The sequence below is a fragment of the Danio rerio genome, chromosome 8, assembly GCF_052040795.2.
Source record: "Danio rerio strain M-AB ecotype USA chromosome 8, GRCz13ab, whole genome shotgun sequence".
NCBI classification, from domain to species: Eukaryota; Metazoa; Chordata; class Actinopteri; order Cypriniformes; family Danionidae; genus Danio; species Danio rerio.
In genome coordinates, this window is record NC_141028.1 from 48851692 (window position 1) to 48874833 (window position 23142).

Consider the following 23142-nt stretch of genomic DNA (forward strand, 5'->3'; position numbering starts at 1 on the left):
CTGCAGCCAGAATTCTGACCAGAACCAGAAAATCAGAGCACATCACACCTGTCCTCAGGTCTCTACACTGGCTGCCAGTTACATTCAGAATAGATTTTAAAGTATTACTACTGGTCTATAAATCACTAAATGGCCTAGGACCTAAATACATCACAGATATGCTCACTCAATACAAACCTAACAGATCACTCAGATCTTTAGGATCATATAAACTAGAAGTTCCAAGAGTTCAGTCAAAGCAGGGTGAATCGGCTTTTAGCCACTACGCCCCTCGCTGCTGGAATCAGCTTCCAGAAATGATCAGATGTGCTCCAACATTAGGCACATTCAAATCAAGACTGAAAACACATCTGTTTAGCTGTGCCTTTACTGAATGAGCACTGTGCTGCGTCCGACAGATTGCACTATTATGTTTTTCTCTTCTTCTTCATTCTTTTATATCACATTTTACCTGTTTTTATGTTTTGTTTTTATGCATTTTTATTATTGTTTTTATTTTTATTTTACTTGTTTCTTTTATTCTTGTTTATGTAAAGCACTTTGAATTGCCATTGTGTATGAAATGTGCTATATAAATAAACTTGCCTTGCCTTGCCTTGCCTTGCCTTGCCTACCATGACTTATCAACAGTTTTGAAGTAGTCAGAGTGTATGTGTGAGCCCAAAGCAGGAGTGCATTAAAGGAATGCAGTTTAACACCAGCAAATTGCTCTATTATTAACCATGACACACATTCAGTGTTAATCCACGCAGTGGCAAAAGCTATTTTGAAACTTGACGGCCACACGTGTGTAGGAAAAGCTGACGGTGGTTTTAGATGTGATATGAGAATATAAAGAGTTAACCAGATACAGTACAGGCGGTTACAAGTAACAAAACACAATTAGATACATCATTTGCAAGCTAGAGAAAACAAGGAGGCAGCCATTTTAATGGCACTTAAGTTACTTACACTTGTGAAATGGAGGAAGAAACTGATCCATGAACTGTGTACAGCAAAGTTCCTGTCAAGCTCTGACAAAGTCCCATACATCAAGTCTTTTCTGATCCTTCCTCTAACAAACGGCCGACGAATGCCCTATTGTAAGCATGTAGATTGCTGAAGCACTCATCAGACAAATGACGGGATCACAGCACAAGGCTGGGGCTATAATGCTGAGGTATTTAGCAAAAATAAACTTCAACCACTCTTTACAGCCTCATCTTTGGGTAGGGAAAATAACACTAACTTAAATAAACACTAAGTGTTTGTGGGTGGGTGTTTAAATTTTCACTGGTCTGCACAACAAATGGGCGGGGCTTGAGTTCTGTATCGACGTCACACTGACATGGCTTAAGATTCGTTACAACGACAATTCATTTGAACCACTCTGAGTCGACTCTTTTATAGATGAATCAATAGTTTTAAACACGGTCCACTTTCAAATTTACTCCTTAGCTGGATATTTCGCTTCCCTTACAGCTGTGTTGGAACACTGCATGGAAGGTCATTTTCAAAAACCCATAATAGGGGCTCTTTAAAGAACAGCTTTTTCACAGAAAAAACTACAATAAACAATATATTAAAAGTTTAAAATATATGTAGCTAAATATTAAAAAGAAAATACAAAAACACAAGACATTTAGAGAAATGTACAACAAATACTGCCACCTAACCCTATAATGTAAAAAAAGGCTGTTATTTCAACTGTATTTTCTTTTTAATGTTACCATAACAATCTGTAACCTGGTTAAAAGTAAGTTAGGATAGTAAGGCTTTTGTTAAATGTAAGCATAAATCATCACAATTAAAAGAATCCAATACTATCTAAGTCTGTGTGCATTGAATGTATTTAAAACACAAGTTTCACAATTTAAGTTGAATCACTGAAATAAATCAACTTTTCCATGACATTCTAAGTTATTGAGATGCAACTGTAGAAAGCAGATTTCAAACTAATCAAAATGTTATAGTGCCTATCCTGAATGCTGCAACATATATGCTGTATAATAGTAAGATTATGTTTGGATGGACAAATTATCAACTTTGATTTACATCATTATAAAGTTTGTGCTCCATACATTATGAAAAGACTCAGGAGGTGTTACAGTAGCTGTGAATTAGGTTATAATAATGTTGTAAACAATGTTCAGCTCCTTGCACAGACCTATTATTTTTGCTTCGGACATCAATAAAACCATCAGGAGCCACGCGTGTTAAATTTGTTTAGCATGTATGTTTTTTTGGGGTTTTTTTTTCTCACTCTAAAAGTGTGGCGTGTCTTTCATTAAAGAAACCAAACAGTTACAAATACAAATCTTCTGTAATGTTTTACTGGAAAACAAAGTGGCTTATACCTGTACCTCTGACCTGACAACATATATAACTAGGACTGTACCATATTGAAAAAAATCTAACATTGCGATATTTTTAATTCTGTGATATATATTGCGTTGTGAATACAATTTCACAAGATGAGTGTAATAACTGTTTAAAAAATAATTTATGAATTTAGATTGACTGGGGTGATTCTGTAGGTGAGTGCATGATATAACAAAGAATCTATAAGCATAGAAAAATTCAATAAAGAAAAAGATACAAATTAAATTAAACAGCATCCTATTGTTTTCAGAGGAAGTCGAAATGTATTCAGGTATGCAGTAATTAAATAATTAAATAAAATAATACTGCATAGACTTCATTTTATGAAGAATTGGTAACACTTTACAATAAGGTTGCATTACTTAATGTTATTCAATGCATTTTCTAACATGAATAAACAACGAACAGTGCATTTTTTTTACAGTATTTGTTCATGTTCATATTTAGTTCACGCTAGTAAATGCATTAATAAAACCTTATTGTTAATTGTGACCAAACATGGTTATTAGTTATTCAAACTTTCAAAGGTACAATTTCTTATGCCTGAATGCTTTTAAAACCCTTACACAGTCACAGGCCTTAAAAACACTTGAGAAACTATAAATTGTAATTCAGACTCAACATTGTGTAAACCTACAACGTGACTATCACATTGCAATATCAATGCTAAAATGATATATTGTGCAGCCCTACTTATAACTAGGGCCAGAAAGAATCTGCGGCCATTTTTTGCTGTTTCCGCATAGAATTTTGTAAAAAACAATCAGCAGATTTATGCGGAATGATTTTGGGAGTATTGTAACTAAACCTTAATAGATTGTTTTCACGACGTTATTAACAACGTGTGAAAATGAAATGGAGGGCAGGAAGGGATTCTTCTACATATCGCTATCAGAACATCAAAATGTTTCTGTTTTATGATATTTATAATTGTTTAAATCAGCCAAAATAATAAATGATACATATTAGTCAATATTACTAAGATTAATTTTAAAAACTGAATATATATATATATATATATATATATATATATATATATATATATATATATATATATATATATATATATATATTTTTTTTTTTTTTTTAATAATTTATTTATTTATTTAATTTTTTTTTTTTTTTTTATCAAATATGCAACTGCAGCTCATTAATGGTTTTGGAGCTGAGTGTACCGTCATTCTCTCAACAGGTCAATTAATTCTTTCTTAAAATGTCTATACATTTTAACTTTCAAAATGTGACATGTTTCCTACCCTTTTTCTGCATTTTTGTATTTATTTTTTATTTTTTAGTGACAGCTCTGTTCAGAAGTTATTTGCCTCTAAATATTCCTTGGGTTTAGTCATGCAAATTCATAAAAAAACAAAAACAAATGATACCCCCGACTTAAAAAAAAAAGCAAAAACAATTTTGTTATCAAATCCTTTTTTTTTTTAACCTTTGTAATTTTGACCTTTTTGAACAATTGTAAACAATTGTTTGTACCTAAAAAAATGAAAGGGACACACTGAAACTTTGGTTTGGTTGTGGCTGGAAGGGCATCCATTGTGTAAAACAATTGCCAGAGTTTAGTGTTTTATGCCACTGGTAAATTTACACACATTTAAACAAGAATACAAATAGACTCAATGATGTGGTAAAAATCTGTGGATTTCTGTGGTGCAGATTACATATGGACCTTCTTATAACTATCTGAAAGTTAACATATCAACAAATGTGCATTTTGGGGGGTGAAATGTCCCTTAAGCAGCTCTTTTTCTAGCCCTCCAAATTCTCTCTCATCTCCCCATTAATTATCAATGAGCTGCAGATAGAAGAGACTCTAAAAACACTGCTGTATCCTAGTCACACGCAAACATCCAGTGCTTCCAAGAGGTCACACCCACTACACTCCTGCATGATGTAACATAGTATGATGACATTACATTTGCAACAATAGCAGCAGCAGACATACAGTTCATAATCAGACGTTTCTATTATTAGACAAACCACTTATTAAAGAACACCAAGCATATGCTGCTCATAGAATGGCGAAAATTGTTCATGAGTGACAAAATGTGGGACTTTCATGGCAGCATCTGATTGGCCAGTGCACATCAACACATGCACGTGAGAATGGCTAGGGATGAGCAGGATCATAAACAGCACCTGCATTGCGGACAGCGCAGCAATCACCCATATAAACCACCATCCTAAAATAAAAACAATTACATCAGAATGCACTTAACAGGTATGAAAACAGAAGAAGGCGTCTGTTGCAGTTTTGCAGAAAAAAAAAACAGCAGCACGTGTCCAAAACAATACTGATAATAAGTAAAGCTACAAACAAAGGCTTTCAATCAATAATAAGCATACAAAAATATATACTTTAAAAATCTGTACCAATTGATGATGGTTTAAGTAGTATAATTCACGCAGCATGGAATTAATGCGAATTATACCAAATATCGTATGATGCACACTTGACATTCAAAACAAGCAGTCAAGAACGTGTTCCTGTTAATAAGTGTCCAATGACACCTATATGCCACTTTATAACACCGTCGTCTCCAGTTACTGTCACAATAATCAGCCAGCAGCGACTCATTCTGGTCGATTAATGATCTCATCCGTCCGAAAATAAATACGCAACAAGCAGCAGACGCACACACAACCTGATTAATATGCTCTTACACTCTACACTCAAAATATACCTGGCAACATTCATTTAAACATCATGTAGAACAGTGAGCTTTAAAACAGTCAAAGGCTGGAGAGCGAGCAGGTGCAGCAGAGATGCGAGCTGCCCGCATTATTACACCGGAGCAAGGCGCAAAGACGCGGCCGACACCTACCAGAAAGACGCGCTGGAACGACTGAATGGTGATGGGGTCGCTTCTGCTGTCTGTGGGCTGTTGAGAGGAGAGATCTGCGGGGTTTTGGTCTCCTCGCTGGGGCAGAGAGAGAAGGAGAGAGAGAGAGGGCTGTGTCTGTCATCTCCCGGAGATACAACACTAAATAAAGCGGTGCATGCTGGGATACTGAGGAAAACACACACGCGCGCGCACTTCAGCGGGCCTCTGGCGCAGGTGAAACGCACGTACACGATACTAGTACACTTTTTGTCGTCTTGCTGTCAGTGATGTACAGTGGGATAAGGTAAGTTAAAGTTTATGGGGAGCTTATTGTGTCAAGCGAAATTTATTTGACCCAAAGCGTCATCACCATAGAAACATAATGACGTGCGTTGAGCGCTATTTGAAATGTTTTAAAACCAAGATGAAAATATAAGAAGTATAGCCTAGCATATGATCAGTTGAGTTCAAGACAATAATACTAATAGTAATGTTATTATTATTATCATTATTATTATTATTATTATTATTATTATTATTATTATTATTATTATTATTATTATTTTATTAATTCCTTATTTATTTATCAAACAAAATTATTTATTAAAATCCCAAATTATTAATTATTTATTTTCATTCATTCATTCATTCATTCATTTTCTTTCGGCTTTATTCTTATTTATCAGGTGTCAACTCAGTGAAATGAACCGCAAACTTATTCAGCATATGTTTTGCACAGCGGATACCCTTCCAGCTGCAACCCAGTACTAGGAAACACCCATACACTCTTACCTTGCCACACTCATACTCTCATACTCTACGGCCAGTTTAGTTTATTCAATTCACTTATTTCACATGTCTTTAGATTTTGGGGGAAGCTGGAGCTCCTGGAGGAAACCCACGCCAACACGAGGAGAACATGCAAGCTCCACACAGAAATGCCAACTGGTCCAGCCAGGATTTGAACCAATGACCATGTTGCTGTGAGGCAATAGTGCTAACCACTGAGCCACCATGCCAGTCCTTTATTTTACTTTAGCCATTTTTTTAAACAAGAAAGTAAGAATGTAATTTGAATTTATTTAATTATTATGTATATCATGTATGTATCATTATCATTATGTATCATATAGGGCAGGGGTGCCCAAACTTTTTTGTATGAATGGCCAAAACCAAATATCATTAAGAACCGTGGGCCAAAGGTAAATATACCAATGGGTACCATGGGTAGTTTCCTAATTTATTTAATAATATTTAAAAATAAATTAATTCATTTTCTTTCAGCTTGGTCTCTTTATTAATCCAACTTATCCAGCACATGTTTTACGCAATGGATGCCCTTTCAGCCGCAACCCATCTCTGGGAAACATCCATACACGCTCATTCACACACATACACTGCGGACATTTTACCTTACCCAATTCACCTGTACTGCATGTCTTTGGACAGTGGTGGAAACCGGAGCACCTGGAGGAAACCCACGTGAATGCAGGGAGAACATGCAAACTCCACACAGAAACACCAATCGACCCAGCTGAGGCTCGAACAAGCAACCTTCTTGCTGTGAGGCAACAGCACTACCTACTGCGCCACTGCATTGCCCTATAAAGAGTTCAGTAAGCTTACAGCACCCGATATTCCCAGGCAGTCTCCAATCCAAGTACTAACCAGGCCCAACCCTGCTTTACTTCCGAGATTAGACGAGATCGGGCATTTCAAAATAAATAGAAAACATTATTTTAAATCGTTTTAACTAATGCAGTATTACTTTTTAAAATTATAAATGAATGCAATAAAAACATAATCACATTTATGACACCGTAAAGTTCAATGCTAAATACACTAAACATTGAAACATCCACATCATACTTTATCAATCTCATTCGTCATCCATTGTCGGGTGACAGTATATACATTTAAACAAAATCTGATTAATTTTCGCCATTTAATTGAAACATTTATTTTAGTTAGCTTTTTCAGTTAGCTTCTTCCTTTCTTATCAGATGGGATGGTGGGCCAAATCAAAGGTTATGGGCCTACCTCAGCCCTCTGGCCCTAGGACATCACTGATAAAGGGTATTTATTATCATTTAATTCTGTATGGTGTAATTGCAATTAATGCTAAATATTCTTGCTTTCCCAACATGAATTGCAAGTAGTCTGCTAATTATATAATAATTTATACTTTTATATATTGATATGTAAAAACCCTAAATAAAAAAGATGGTACTTTAATCAAATTTGAAATATAAACTCATGAGACACTTGGCTTTCAAGTCATATTTTTCTAGGACATTACATTAATGTTTTCCTGTGTTTGTATATGGAAAAACAAATATTAAACACAATACTTTTTTTTCTCATGAATTCATAATTTATTACATTTTATATATTTTTTTACATGTAACCTCCCCATTCACTACAGTAAAGATCAAAGTGTCTTCTTTCCAATGATACATCATTTGTGTTTGTAGCTTACTATTTAAAGTTAGGTAGGTGTAAATCCCCAAAATTGAGTGCTGGCTAACAAGTTAAAGGTTCTTAGTTCTGTTTAGAACTGTAGTAAGCCTGAAGAACCATTTTATGATGAGTTTTTGTTGTTTCCACATTTTTTTAATGACCTGCAGTTCATTACTGCTTTTGGAGCTCAACCACCACACAGACTGTACCAGCACTCTCTTAACAGGTAAATCAATTCTTTCTTAAAGTGTCTATAGATTGAACCTTTAAAATGTAACTTTTTTCCTATCTTTTACTGATTTTTGTTTTAATGACAGCTCTGTATTCTAATAGGTACTTTTTTGTTTTTGTTTTTTGCCTCTAAATATTACTTACAGGTAGGTGTCAAATACTGTGTTTTTTGTGCTAGTTTTGACCTAAACAAATATTTGTACCTAAACAGATGGAAGAGACACAATGCAACTTAGGTTGGGTTGTGGCTGGAGCGCAACTTTTGTGTAAAATAATTGCCAGAGTAATTGTTGTTTCATGCCACTGTGGTAAGCAGGGAATAAGCCGAAGGAAAATGAGTGAGTAATTGTGTTGTCATGGATGTCATAATATAATGTTTGTGTAAATAGTTTAAAAGAAAGACATTACATTGTACTAGAAATCCTTACCCCATGCAAATGAGCCACACACTTGGCAGTGTCATACAGGCATGTAAAAACCATGAAGAAGGCTTCTTTCAAACACGTTCTCAGATTTTATTGGTTGATAGCCACTTTTTTTTTTAATTCAGCTTAAATTTACTTAAGTACAGAAGCTTGATTATGTTTTCACCTCGAGAAATTTAAGTCATGTCATAGCTTGAAAGACATTTCACAACAGAGGGTGCTCTAGAAATCTATTGCATTCACTGACAGTGAGCAATCTGCTACACAGTTTATCAAAATGGGATTTTGTAATCAAACCAGCTTTTAAAGGGTTAAAAACCAGAAAAAATATACATTTTTGGCAATTATGATTAGAACTGATTCTGGTGGAAAACATTAATGTCAGTTAAATTACTGAAAATGTATAAAATATGTTATGTTTTTGGACATGGACATTTTTGTCCACTATGGACCAGAATGATATATATATTTTTTTTATCTAACACTGCATAAAATTATGAATGCCTCAAAATGAACAGTGTTGTTTAATATTGATACATTCAAAACTGTGATTGACCTAAAAAAATACATGTAGTATATGGAAAATAATTTTTTACAATTTTTTTTTTTATATCATATATGTCCATTCATTCATTTCATCTGCTTTTCCGGGGCCAGATCGTGGGGGCAGCAGTCTTAGTAGAGAACCCCAGACTTTCCTCTCCCCAGTTACTTCCTCCAGCTCCTCCAGTGGGATCCTGAGGCAATCCCAGGCCAGCCGAGAGAAATAGTCCCTCCAGCGTGTCCTGGGTTTTCCCTGAGGACTCCTCCTGGTGGGTCTTGCCTAAAACATCACCCTAGGTAGATGACCAGGAGGAATTCAAAACAGATGCCCGAGCCACTTTGACTTCTCTTGATGTGGAGGAGTAGCAGCTCTACTCCGAGATTCTCCCAGGTGACAGAGCTCCTCACCCCATCTATAAGGGTGCACCCTGCCACCCTTCGAAGGAAACTCATTTCGGCTGCTTGTATCCGAGATCTTGTCCTTTTGGTCGTGACCCAAAGCTCATGACCATAGGTGAGAGTAGAAACGTAGCTTGACCAGTAAATCCAGAGCTTTGCCTTTCGGCTCAGCTCCGTCTTTACCACAACAGACCGGTACATTGACTGCTTTACATTGACTACGATCTGCCTGTCTATGTCACGTTCCATGCTTCCCTCACTCTTAAACAAAACCACAAGATGCTTAAACTCCTCCACCTGGGGTAAGGACTTTCCTCCGACCTGGAGATGGCAAACCACTTTTTTTCCGGTGGAGCACCAGGGCCTCAGACTTGGAGGTGCTGATTCTCATCCCAGCCGCATCACAAAGGGCAGCAAACCGCCCCAGTGTATGCTGACAGTCCACGTTTGATGAAGCCATCAGAATAACATCATCTGCGAATAACAGAGATGAAATCCTGTATTCCCCAGATTGGACCCCTCTTCAGCTCACGGCTGCGCTTTGAAATTCTTGTCGATATAAATTATGAACAGAATTGGTGATAAAGGGCAGCCCTGCCGAGTAAAACATGCATTGGAAACAAGTCTGACTTATTGCTGGCAATGCAACCCAAACTACTTTGTTCATACAAAGACGAGACGGCCCTTAATAGAGCGCCTCTGACCCCATACGTCCAGAGCACCCTCCACAGAATGCCACGAGGGACACGGTTTAATGCTTTCTTCAAGTCAACAAAACACACGTGGACTGGTTGGACATACTCCCATGAACCCTCGAGCCCCGTTGTGAGTTTAGAGCTGGTCCAGTGTACCACGGCCTGGATGAAAACCCCATTGTTCCTCCTGGATCCTAGGTTCATACAGTATGTACATATAACCTGTGTAATTTTGCAAACAAATCAGCATTTAAATGATTAAAATTCCGGCAATTAAATGAATTTTTGAGTGATGATTAGAACTAATGCTGGTGAAAAAATTATGTCACACTGTAAAAACTGCTGGCGAGCCGAAAAAAAAAACCCCTAAAATAACGGCTGTTAAATTACATAAATTTACCGCAAAATAACAGGTTGAATTACAAAAATTTACCGGAAATTGAAATTAAAATTTATTTTACAGTAAATTTCTGTCATATAACGGCCGTTATTTTACGTTTTTTTGTTTTTTCGGCACCCCAGCTGCCGAAAATAAATTGTAAAATTACATTTTTTTACAGTGTTAATGCAAAAAATATTAATATATGATATTTTGTGACCATTTTTGAACATGGACATTTTTGACCCTTATCGACTCAAGTGGTATTTTTTTTCTAACATTGTGTGAAAATATAAATGTCTTAAAATGAACGTTGTTCACCATTGACAAAACTGTAGTTACATGTTGTGTATGGAAAATACCTAATATTTTTTTTACCTTTTTTTTATAAAAATATCTATTATTTTGTAAACAAAGGGTAAACAAAGGGTTAAAATCCTAAAAAAATGTTTGTAATTATGATTAGAACTGATTCTGTTGAAAAAAACATCAATAATATCATCATTATATATTAAAAATATATAATACATGACATATTTATGATGTTTTTGGATATACATTTTTGTCCACTTTTAGCCTATAAAAGGAACTTTTTTGACACAAGGGTTAAACTTTTTCAACTCAACTTACCTGAAAAAGGCATTCATTTTGCATGTATTTTATAAGTAAACAACTTATTACTTTTGACAGTGTACGAATTACCCACTAATTCATCATGAAGTAAAATAACCCTTTTCTTTTCTTAGCAATAATCATTTAGACAATTTAATAGGCTAATCAGTACATACTTGATAATTAGACAGTTTAATAATCTGCACATACAGTATTCTTTAAAAGAGTTGTATTCATCGACACCTTGACAACTATTCATAAATATTTAGCATGCCAAGTCAATGTGGGCTAATTTCAATTTTACCAGTATGAATCTTGTTTTGGTTAGTGACTGATTATGATAACATGAGGAGCATCTGCTTGCCAAGATATAATCTCCTGGATTAGCAAATTATAACAGCCTTCAAGACCAGACTCGACTGGAACTCCACCAAGAGGAACATTCCTCAACAAAACCAATTTATTTGACTGAAGCCTCTGCATTTTCTGGAAACACAAAACAGACGTGTCCTTCGCAGTCACATGTCTCCGGCTGCCCAGTTTAAACACAATTAAGGCTCGTTTAATGCAGTTGTACAAATTAGTTCACAGCAACATTAAATCAATTGCAAGTGCTAATTCAGTGGAGAATAATATTTAGCGTTCTAGCCTTCATAACAAGCATCGTTTTGTGACTACAATATAAAGAATGTCCACAAGAGAGCAGTGTTTTACCATGTCACTGGATCATTTTAACTGACTGCATGAAAACAGACGAGTACTAGATGGAACTCTCTAGATGAAACTGACAGGTTTCACATGCCTTTAGGCTCTCACATGCGCAACAGTGTAAGACCTAAGTAAGGATACACATTAATTTATTTTTCCAAAGGACAATTTAGGCTGGAGAGCATGCTGTGGTATTTTTTTTTCCTTTCCAAAAGCGTTTACATCTAACAAACAAAGATTTGGATTCATGGGCTACATCAAAGGAAAACATGAGGCCAACCATCCATCTAAAACTTGAATCACTTAGTGGAACAACAAAGTAGCTTAATCTATTCTCGTTTTATGTTTGTTCATCACTCGGTCAAGCGAGGTAGAAGGCAGACTGTTTTGGCTTTGCACTGTATGGTTTAAATGGCAATAATTAAATAAGATCTCATGTGTTAGCATTAACGGGTGCATGAACTAGCGAGAAGCAGTATTTTTTCAATCTTTGTTTATGTGACCATGAACCAATCAGTTTTATGTTGCACAGGTATGTTTTTGGCAATAGACAAAAATTTATTTATGAGTAATTTTTCTTTTATGCCAATTTTATATTTGATGAGTTTTTATGAAAACGTAATTTTTGATTAGTAATATTCATTATAACTTAATTTGGGCAATTTTCTCAGTATTTAAATTTATTTTAACCCTTAGATTCTAAGTTTGAAATAGATGTATCTCTGCCAAATCCTGTACAATCCTATCAAACCATACACCAATGGTAAGATTATTTTACGCCAAAACCATTAAAAGTTTGTTGTTTTTAAATTTGCAATTTCTTCAGAACACATATTAATGTATTTTTGACAGATTTCTGTTCTTCTATTGAAAGTCTGTCATTTTAAAATTTCTGTTATATTCTATTATATAAAACATTTCTTTTTTGAAAGTCTATAATTTTGTCCAATCATGCACCATTTGAAAGATTGATTTATCTTTTACTCCAAAACCAATATAATTTTGATTATTGTAAATTCAAAAGTTCATCAGAGCACAAATTAATGTATTTTTTGAGAGATTTCTGTTCTTTTAACGAAAGTATATATTTGCCTAAAGCTCTATAAAGATGTTCATGAAGAGATAAAAATAAATCAAGTGGCTTAATCCATGTCTTTTGGATTAGGAATAAGAAATGAGCTGTTTATTTATTTAACCTTTTATATAAACATTGATTATCAACCAATTATCCATATATGGATAACAGAATGCTTGCTTGAAATGTCAGAACCAATAAGGTTCAATTTATGCTGTATATTCGATTTATGATACTTTTGCAAGAACCAATGAGGTACGCTCTCATGCATGAAGCAGGCATTGCTGAGATTCTGTTACTCACTAAACAATGCTTATGTGAATAAAATGTTAAACCTGTTCATCATGTAAAATGATTGTGTCTCTGCAGAAAATTTGATTAAACTGCTTAATTCTAAGATTTTAAGACTCTTTGTGTTATGAAAAGTCAGAGTTCTGGGTGAAAAAAAAAGTTGTTTGTGTTTCTGGTTATAGTTCACCCAAAAAATCAAATTCTGTTAATAATTAATAACCCCCATGCGATTGCTAAAAGAGTAACCAAAAACATTGTCAAAACATTCCACATGACTTCGGAGGATCAAATGTAATTATGAAACTTTATGAACACTTTTGTTTGCCAAAAAGAAAAAGTAAAAAACATGTATAAACGAATTGGTTTCCCTACTGTATGTCTCTGTATAAGTGTGTGCTTTTACTACAGGCAATGCACTAATGATAATGTATTATATTAAATATTTAACTGACAATGATTGGTAATTGGGGTGACACAGTGGCTTAGTGATTAGCACTGTCTCCTCGCAGCAAGAAGGTCACTGGTTCGAGTCCCAGCTGGACCTGTTGGCAATTCTGTGTTGAGTTTGCACGTCTCCCCGTGTTTGTGTGGGTTTTCTCCCGGTGCTCCTGTTTCCCTCACAGTCCAAACATATACACTAGGTGAATTAAATGAAATTACAGTACTACAAAATTTGCCATAGTGAATGTATAGATGTTTCCCAGTACTGGGTTGCAACTAGAAGGGCTTCCCCTGTGTAAAACATATACTAGATAAGTTGGATGTTCAATCCCCTGTGGCGACCCCTGATGAATAAAAGGACTAAGCCGAAGGAAAATGATGAATGAATGAATGAATGGTAATTTCATTTTGATGCTCTTCTTTAGAAATTCTCTTGACTAACTGCAACTACATGTAGATTTTTCCTTATACACTCCAAAAGCAAAAGATTCCACAGTGTTGCTATAAAATAAATTTTGGCTATTGATTACTTAGCATGAAGAAGGTTTTACTAATCAAAAGAATGTTTTTTTTTTTTACTATCAACCTTTTGTGGAATACAGTAAAGAACCTTTAACAAAACTAAAGATAAACAATTGTATTGTACTAGTAGGTTTAGGGAAGGTTTGTGTCTACTATATATTTTTTTGATTTTTGTAACAGTATTGTTTGCTTGCACATTTGTTTAAATGTATTTTAGCCTAACAAGACTATTTTAAATGACAAAACAACAAAAGTTTTGAGTATTTCTACTATGAATAGGTCAGACTGACCACATACACATTATTTCATATATGTCCCTATCCATTTAACATGTCACATTTTTATCTGTGAATAACTATAATAGCATGTTCTGTGATTGTGAATGGACTAATACATTTTCACATTCATTCAGTTTTCAGATTCATCTCCTGATGTTTATTATTATCCATCCTAATATAACAGATCAATTTAATCATGGACAGGAATGTTTCCAATTACTCCAGAGTTTTCTAAAGTCCAAAAGGTAAAATATATTGGCAAAAAGATAGATGTAATCATTTTCAAAATTCACAACACATTTATCTATCAAAGTATCCTGCTTCAATCCACATTGGCATTTGGACCTAAAAAAAAAAAATGTTCAGTGAATAAACAAGCCCTCCTGAAAGAGATGCACCTTGTAGCCTATCACTTACACAATTATGTGAAGTTTATTTATGAACTAATTTTGACAGGATCACATGCTTATGATTGCTTGCAGCAGGTCCCGCATTATTTACTTTATGATTTACCATATCAGACAATTCTTAAGCTACTATAAATACCCCAAGTTCCATTTAACAGCCATCTTCGTTTTGAAGAATCCCCCCTTCCACCCCTACTCCTTCTCCTTTCCTAGATGGGTGGCACGGTGGCCCAGTGGTTAGCACTGTTGCTTAACAGCAAGAGCGTCACTGGTTCTTGTCCTTACCAAGCCAGCTGACGTTTCTATGCAGAGTTTACACGTTCTCCCCGTGCTCACATGGGTTTCCCCTGGGTTTGCCGGTTTACTTCCACCATCCAAAACATGCAACTTAAGTTAATTGACTCATCTAAATCAGCACCATAGACATTCTCATAGTAAGTAGTTATCTCTTAAGAGCAATCACTATCTGTTTGTTAGCTACTACAGCAGGGGAGTTATCGAGATCTACCTGAGCTTAAACTCCCCTTTCGATTTGCAAATGGGAAGGAGCCTCGGGCTTGAGCATCTTATGAGCTTTGGGCTCTCTTCCGGGACAGCATGGCAAACAAGCTTTATAATCATTCATCAGCTAAGTGTGAACTCTTGAAATTGTACACAAAGAGAATTATGATAAAATATGACGAGAAACATTCAAAGCTCTTTCCAAAACCTTGACAGAGGCTTAAGTTGAAATGATGACAAAACAAAAACATTCAGTAAGACTCGGTACAGTTTAGTATGAATGGCTCAATAGTCTGGACACACCAAACAACTAACACCAACAAAATCGTATCTCGAACAAACAAAATTATTTCTGAACCGAAATGAGAGCTGTGTTCTGTGCCTGCGCAAGAGTATGTGTCTTTCTGTTCCACGAGGGGCAGTAGTTTGTTTTCTTGTTTTGCAAAGGGAAACCGAACTTCCAACATGTGACAAAGTGTAAACAAAGCAGCATTTAGTACCATTATCACAGTAATGGGGTTTATGCTCACAGACTTTTTAGTAAGCCAGCTCAAGCTCTTCCGGTAACTGTCATGCCATTACAAAATCAATGCATTTTGAGAATGAGTTCTGATTTATTTAAACAATCAATGATCTTCTCTGCCTGACTGAGACACGATATAAAGGGGGTATCAGATTAGACAAAAAACACTGAAATAAACTCACTTGTTCCCTGCCATGTCTTTAAAATATCAAACTTTACTTTACCACATTATTTTCAGTTTCTGCGCTCGCATGCTGCTCCTGACAGCACCTGCGTTTAAACTGTCTTTCATCTCATTTTACGATTAAACAACTAAATAAATGGTTAAGTCTATTTAACTGATTCTTTTTTAAATTAATTTACAACATTGACAGTGTAAAACTTATGAAATTAAAAATAGTCAAATCAACATTTCACAGGAAGTTATGCAAATATGTCTGATAATCTAATAATCCATATCAGTTGTAAATATTTGAGAAATGTAGAGAAATTACAGCCGGCTGCTTTGTGATATTTCTTGACCTGAATTTCTATGTCACTTCACTGTCACACTCGTGCTCTCATTCATTACTGAATAACCAGTCAGAGCACTCTCTTCATTACCTCAGTCATTTAAAAACTTATATTAAATGATCTGAAGGTAAAACATGTTCCCTAACTGTATAAATATATCTACTTTGTCCATACATGTACACACAAAAATTTAAACTGTATATAAAACCACTTAGCAAGAAATTTCAATCCTTTTTTGATTTTGTCATGTGTGTTTAGTTATATCCACTAAAATCCTAATTCAAACGTCCTGCATAAAGTTGAATTTTGGGATGTTACCTGCTATATCCTTCATTACCTGACCAAAGGAAGATGCATTTGAAGAATCCTTTGAATCGCTTCAAATTCAGACAGCCTTCGAACGCGTCCCTCAGAGGATGTACCCTCTAAAATGAGAATTGAAAGTTACATAGCGTTACCAGAATGTTAAAGTGGGGACTAAAAATTTTTCAGAACATATATGTTGTCAATAACTCACTTATTACAACAGATAACATATCTTCACCTACCAGCTGTGGCCATGCTAATGCTCTTATAGAAACAAATCACCCATGGTTAGTTCCCACCTTACAGTTTATCTTTCCAAAACGAAGAGTGCCTATTCCCAGAGCCCAAACCCTCAAAACCCTACTCTGAACGCTGGAGGCCGAGAACAGAAGTCTCTCTGTACTTTGCTTTCCACACAAACAGACCTCTCTCTTTTCCGAAATTACATTTGGCATGGTGAATTCCTCAGTGGCCTAGCTACTGTGTAAAGCGATATGAACCAAACAAGAAATCAATTTCCATAAGCATCCCCACAAAAAAAATAAAAAAAAGAGTTCTTGAAGTCTTGAGGACAGTCTCAAATAAAAGGCAGGAGGTCTGCGGGACAAACGCAATTGTAGTCCTATTCCTGAGATGTTATTGTTTGGAAATGGACTTTAATCTTTACCCAGCTTTCATTCAGTGTCTCGACCTGGATTAAATTCTCCTTGTGTCTTTATTTTTAGGGTGTCTGGCTAAAAGCCCAGAATCTGGAAAGCAGAGAGGAATGAGTGAGGCAGATGAAGGGGTGGTTGAGGGCACAAGCGTCTCTTTTCCCATCAGCGCAAACTTCTCCAATAAAACACATACCTCATTCAGGATTTGTTTTATTTTGTGTCTTCTGAGTTATTTATGTTTCATAACAGGTAGCCATAAAAGTTCAGAGAGGGGAAGGACGACTCCCCAAATAAAACACGAAGACCACAGTAAACGTCCATCTAGAGGAAATCGGTCTAGTGTTTCAAAACACACTGAATCATACGAGTGCAACCATGTGCGATGTGGGTCACGTTTAAATACCAGTATGCGCTTAACACACACACACACACACTGCTGTCAGGCGGTATGGCAGTAGTTGGAGATGTATGCCTGTAAATGCATTTAGTCTTCTCAACTCCCTAAAGCGATTTCCAGACTTTTTGGCATTGTTTTTTAAAAAATTCTCAGCCGAACTACCTTCAGCTATTCCAAGTACGCAAAAAATGCACCGTTCAGTCGACTAATCCGGTTAAAGAGACTTAATATTTTTTCTTTCTTTCATTGTTATATATAGGACAAAAACCAGATAGAGTCTATAACACTTGTTACAACAGTTATTTCCGATGCTTGACTTTGAATAGAACTGTGAGCATCACTCTTGTCTGTATTTGAGCAATCCAGACAGACCGTCTGTGATTTAATAGAGATGATTTTTCAGTGGCTGTGTCTGAAAGATTAGGCGATGATCAAGCAACGATTTTGCAGGTGGCATTCAAGCACAAAAGTAACTCACACAACTGATTTTAGAAAGACTTTGCATATAGAAGGCATAATTCACAACAAAATACAAAGAGCTTTGGTTTTAACTTATCCCATTTTAATTTATACAAATTTGGTAACACTTTATTTTAATTCTTGGTAGTAATGAACATTTAAAAGGCAACTATGATGAAAATCATCTTTTGTAAGCTGTTTGGACAGAACTGCGTGTAGGTATAGTGTGTCCACAGTCATATTGGGGTGATAGAAACACAATTAAGCTCATTCTTAATACAAAGCACGCAAAGTTTGGACTTCGGCATCCTTGGAAGTTCAGTCTTGCCAAGTTCAGACTTGGAAGAACAAATTATTAAGGACGCTAGGACACAAGTCGGGTACTTCTCGAATGGAACGCCAGTGTACTTTATAACATCACTTACCTCACCATGGATTCATCGTTTTCACTGCACATTAACAATAAAATTATTTAATTATATAAAGCATGGCCCTATAATTAATATTATATTAATCTTATGAATTAATATTTTTGATTTGAGAAAATATAACCGTAAATATCCATAAATGTGAAGTAAAATGTGTTATTATACACGGACTCATGTCTTTGATGATCAGATTCAATAAACTACAATGGACATTATACTAGTATAATGTACAAGACGTGAACAATAGTAAATAAAGATAATGTTAAGCAATTTGGTAAACAAAGACAAACACATCGCCAAAGACATGCTGTCTTTAAAAATAAACTCCCGATTAAAGTTTACAACCACATTCTCACCTGAAAACTCTTGAAACTTGATTTTGTGCCACAACAGAGGAGTATTTTTAAAAGCATTCGGGCTGTCGCTGGTTCTGCTGCTATGCATTCTGGGATACCGGTGCTTTGTAAGTTTGCTCAAGTCACCTCTCTTTGCATCCTTGGCAAAAGGGACAGGGCAAGTACATATCCGGGAGTTTTATTTGTACTTGGCAAGATGTGAACTTTGAATTGAATGGTTGATGACGTTTCATGAGGACACAAGAACGCAAGTACAGATAAGAACGCATATTGAGAAACAGCCCAAGTCTCTTTTTTTAATGTTAAAATAGGATACAAATCCCTGCAATTCTGAGGCCCACCGCAAAGGAGTGCATTAGTAACGCGTTTAATCATATCTACAAGGATGTGCGCAAAGCAACTGGGATTAAAAGATCTGGTCAGCTCTCTGTGATCATCTGCGCCTCAAGAATGAGTTTTATAAATTTGAAATGTTTATAATGTTTGAACTGCGTTGTTTTAGTTTGTGTCTTTAAATGTTTTGTCTGTTGGGACGTGCCTTCAGTGCTTTTATTTAAACCTAAAGAGTTCAAACTTAGCTGATGATTGATTATAAAGCTTGTTTGGCATGCTGTCCCAGGAGAGAGCCCTGAGCTCATAAGATCCTCGAGCCCGGGGCTCCCTCCTGTTTGCAAGGCAAGAGTGGAGTTTGAGCTCAGGTAGATCTCGAGAACTCCCATGCTGTAGTAACTAATGAACAGATAGTGATATCTCTGAAGAGATAACTACTTACTAGGAGCATGTCTATGGTGCTAATTTAGTCAATTAACTCACAGTAAGTTGCATGTTTTTTGACGATGAGAGGAAACCGGAGAACCCGAAGGAAACTCACATGAGCAAGGGAGAATGTGTAAACTCCACACAGAAACGTCGGGTGGCTAGGTAAGGACTAGAACCAGTGGCGTTCTTGCTGTGAGGCAACAGTGCTAACCACTGGGCCACCGTGCCACCCATCTAGGAAAGGAGGAGGAATAGGGGTGGAAGGGGGTATTCTTCAAAATGAAGATGGCTGTCATATGGAACTTCGGGTATTCATAGTGGCTTAGGAATCGTCTGATTGGTGAATCTTAAATTAAATGATGCGGGCCAGCTGCAAGCAATCATAAGCACCTCTCGAAATTAGTTTATAAATAAACTTCACTTAGTGAGAAAGTTTGTCGGGGCGGCTGTTCATTCACTGTTAAGGCAGTTGGCCAAAGCAGCGCTTTAATTTGGCCTTTGTGTTTTGTTTTACATCCATACACTAGCACTGACAACACTTACCACATCCATTCACTTGCTTTTCACATGGATTGAACATTTTGATTCTGCTGCTTTGATTATGTTATTTTCAATTGTGTCAAAATAAATTTTGTTTAACTTTATTTCGCCTTGTTGTCTCCTTTAATGATACATCTTTGAGCCAGATGTAACATAAAAAGACAGTAAAATCAATGTAATTCATCACCACAGCCACATAGTGTCAGTACAATTATAAAAGGAGACACTTTAACCCTGGTTTGTGGACGTTAAATCAGGAGTATTTTGTACATTAACATAACAAATGTCCAAACAGCAGTGTATATTCACGCGTATCCTGTCACATTTTCTGTGCAAACACAGTGCAAAGCTAAATGTGTGGGTATTTTGAGTTGAAACTTTACAGACACATTCTGGAGACACAAAATACTTAAATCTTCAAAAGGGGGTAAAATAAGTGCCCTTTAACTATGACTTTTGCTTTAATTAACTCCTAATTTGCTGCTTATTAATAGTTATTAAGGACATAGTTGGGTTTTGGTTTAGTGTAAAATAAGATTATGCAGAATAGGTACTATATAAGCACTAATAACCAATCTTAATAATAGTCCGATAATAAGCCACTACGTTAATGTACAAACTCACCACCAACTGTAAGTTCAGATGTTTGAAACCAAGGTATTGTGTGTATTAATTGTGAATCGTTCATTGATTTTAACTGTAAATATTTAGTCATCTGTTCTATTTAGATATATGCATTTCTTAATCAGAAAACATTTGAGATAAATTGATTTGTACCATTTGTCAAGCCAGTTTCCAGCATGCTTTGTTTCAGACAGAGGAAGTAAATGTTGAAATTAAATGTTTTTGGACAAGATTATTGTAAGGAGAAAGATCTGTTCATGTCAAATGTTCTCTTATGATTAGTTTTAAAAGGATTTCTTTCATGGGTGCATTTTTAGGAGGGTAGAGAATGTGATTAGGTTAAATGGGTCTGTCAGCATGAGTGATAATAATTGGTGTTTTAAAGACACATGGTTTGCATAATTGTAACAAAAAATCTAATCTTTCTTCAAGTAAATACATCTTAGTAATTCAGAATAGCTGTAAATGTTACATTTGTTTGGAAAGCACAGTTAATAAACTTAAATTTGGAATTAGATGTTGAAACCAAAAAGTGTTGAACTGTATATGTTACTTATTATGTATTTGTCATTTGACTTTTTAAAGTAAGGTTTGCAAATTATATTTAACAGTGTAAGTTACAATGGAAACATACGTAATACCATTAAAATCAAATAGATTTCTGTGTTTCAGTGCTCTGAATGTAACCCAATTTATGTATTCTGATGTCTAATTTTATTCCTGTGGAAGCAGCTATTAATGTGCTTGTGGAATCAGCTATATACTGTGCATAAACCAGAATGCAGTTGGAAAAAAAAAAACCATACCTGTTTTCATACTTTATGGTAGGCAAAAGAAAAACATGTGAACAGAGTAGTACGTTTCAATTTCTATAATTTGTCGAACAGCATTTCAAGAGTTCACACTTAGCTGATGATTTACAAAAGCTTGTTTGGCATGCTGTCCCGGGAGAGAGCCCCGAGCTCAAGGGCTCCTCGAGCCCGGGGCTTCCTCCCGTTGGCAGAGCAAGAGGGGAGCCTGAGCTCGGTGGATCTCAGAACTCCCCTGCCGCTGTAGCTAAGGGAATGCAAGGGATTAGACAAGCTTGATTGTTATGCATGTTAAATGTCTTTGGATGGTGGGAGGAAACCGGAGAACCCGGGGAAAACCCACGCGGACACGGGGAGGACATACAAACTCCTCATAGAAACACCCACCGGTCCTGTAGAACCAGGGCCGGCAGTGTTCTTGCTGTGTGGCTCACAGTGCTAACCACAGGGCCGCCGTGCCGCCCAGTCACAGGTAAAGGAGGAGAATAGGGGAGGAGGGGGGTTTCTTCCAAACGAAGATAAAGTGAACTGAAAACTGAGGCTATTTATAGTAGCTTAGGGCTCAAATGATTGGAAGATAGTGATTAGCAAATGCGAGACTGGCCGTGATAAATCATAAGCACGTGATCCTCTCGAAATTAGTTTATGAATAAACTTCACATAATTTGGCATACCATTCATTTACATCAAAACTAACATTTAGCTAGCAATGAAATTAGAAATTGAAATCACAGAATCCATAGCAAAAGACTGCGGGGTATTATAGGCAGTTAAGGATCTATGCTGTTAATCACATCGATTTAGGATAAAGCCAGTGATTTAAAGACTACTTGACTTACTGTGTAATTATAATGTGCAATTGTGTTGTAGCTTACGATTCAGAATGGGTTCAAAAGGAAATTATAGAGTAGTTTCAGCAAACATTAAGTTTTAATATGAATAATAATTTTTTATCCTTATGTGGGATTGGGTTTTCACCAGAATGAAGGAATTCACCGGTGGCTGTTTTTCCAATCATACATAAGACTTACTTTTAGGAAGCTTTTACCAAAACTGTCATTTACAACCCCTTATTTTTAAATTGCTTCTGATTGGTGAAATTGCTCAAACATGACAGACTGTAATCAGATTTAGTCATTATAGATAAAAGAAGGTGATTTAGTAATGTCAAACATGAGTCTGATGGTGGGTTTATATCGAGGATGTGAGTGAAAGCATTTAATTATTTAATGGCTACATGTTTTGGAGAGTTGGGGGTGGGGGCAAAGTCAAGTGCATGGATTATGATACATTTCACGCACCTGTGACTTTATACGATGACTCCTGTCAGTTTAGTGTTGAATATAAATGTGCTTAGTTGTGACTCCGAACCACAAAACCAGTCTTAAGTTGCAACAATTCACTATAGGATCACTGTATGGATAATATTCCATAAAGATATAAAAGAAATACATTCATTTATTCATTTTCTTGTCGGCTTAGTCCCTTTATTAATCCGGGGTCGCCACAGCGGAATGAACCGCCAACTTATCCAGCAAGGTTTTTGCGCAGTGAATGCCCGTCCAGCCGCAACCCATCTCTGGGAAACATACACACACACACTCATA

General features: G+C 35.9%; 1 protein-coding gene and 1 long non-coding RNA gene across 4 annotated transcripts in view; one reads left to right on the forward strand and one right to left on the reverse strand.

The window, feature by feature from the left end:
• Positions 1 to 5428, reverse strand: part of ccdc92 (coiled-coil domain containing 92) — a 57114-nt gene extending 51686 nt beyond the window's left edge. Inside the window, exons 1-2 of one of the 2 annotated variants that reach the window (XM_087263794.1) lie at positions 5402 to 5428; positions 5199 to 5294 (exon numbers count right to left, since the gene is read on the reverse strand). The gene's annotated coding sequence lies outside the window, so the exon portion shown is untranslated. 2 annotated transcript variants of the gene reach the window in all.
• A 456-nt stretch (positions 5429 to 5884) lies between these two features.
• LOC141375904 (uncharacterized) lies at positions 5885 to 10229 on the forward strand. 2 transcript variants are annotated; one of them, XR_015498339.1, is made up of 4 exons: positions 5885 to 5962; positions 6064 to 6257; positions 7826 to 7884; positions 8972 to 10229. It is a non-coding gene; the product is annotated as an uncharacterized LOC141375904 (long non-coding RNA). The 2 variants fall into 2 exon arrangements; XR_015498340.1 differs by having other exon boundaries at positions 6064 to 6181.
• The last annotated feature ends 12913 nt before the right edge of the window (positions 10230 to 23142 follow it).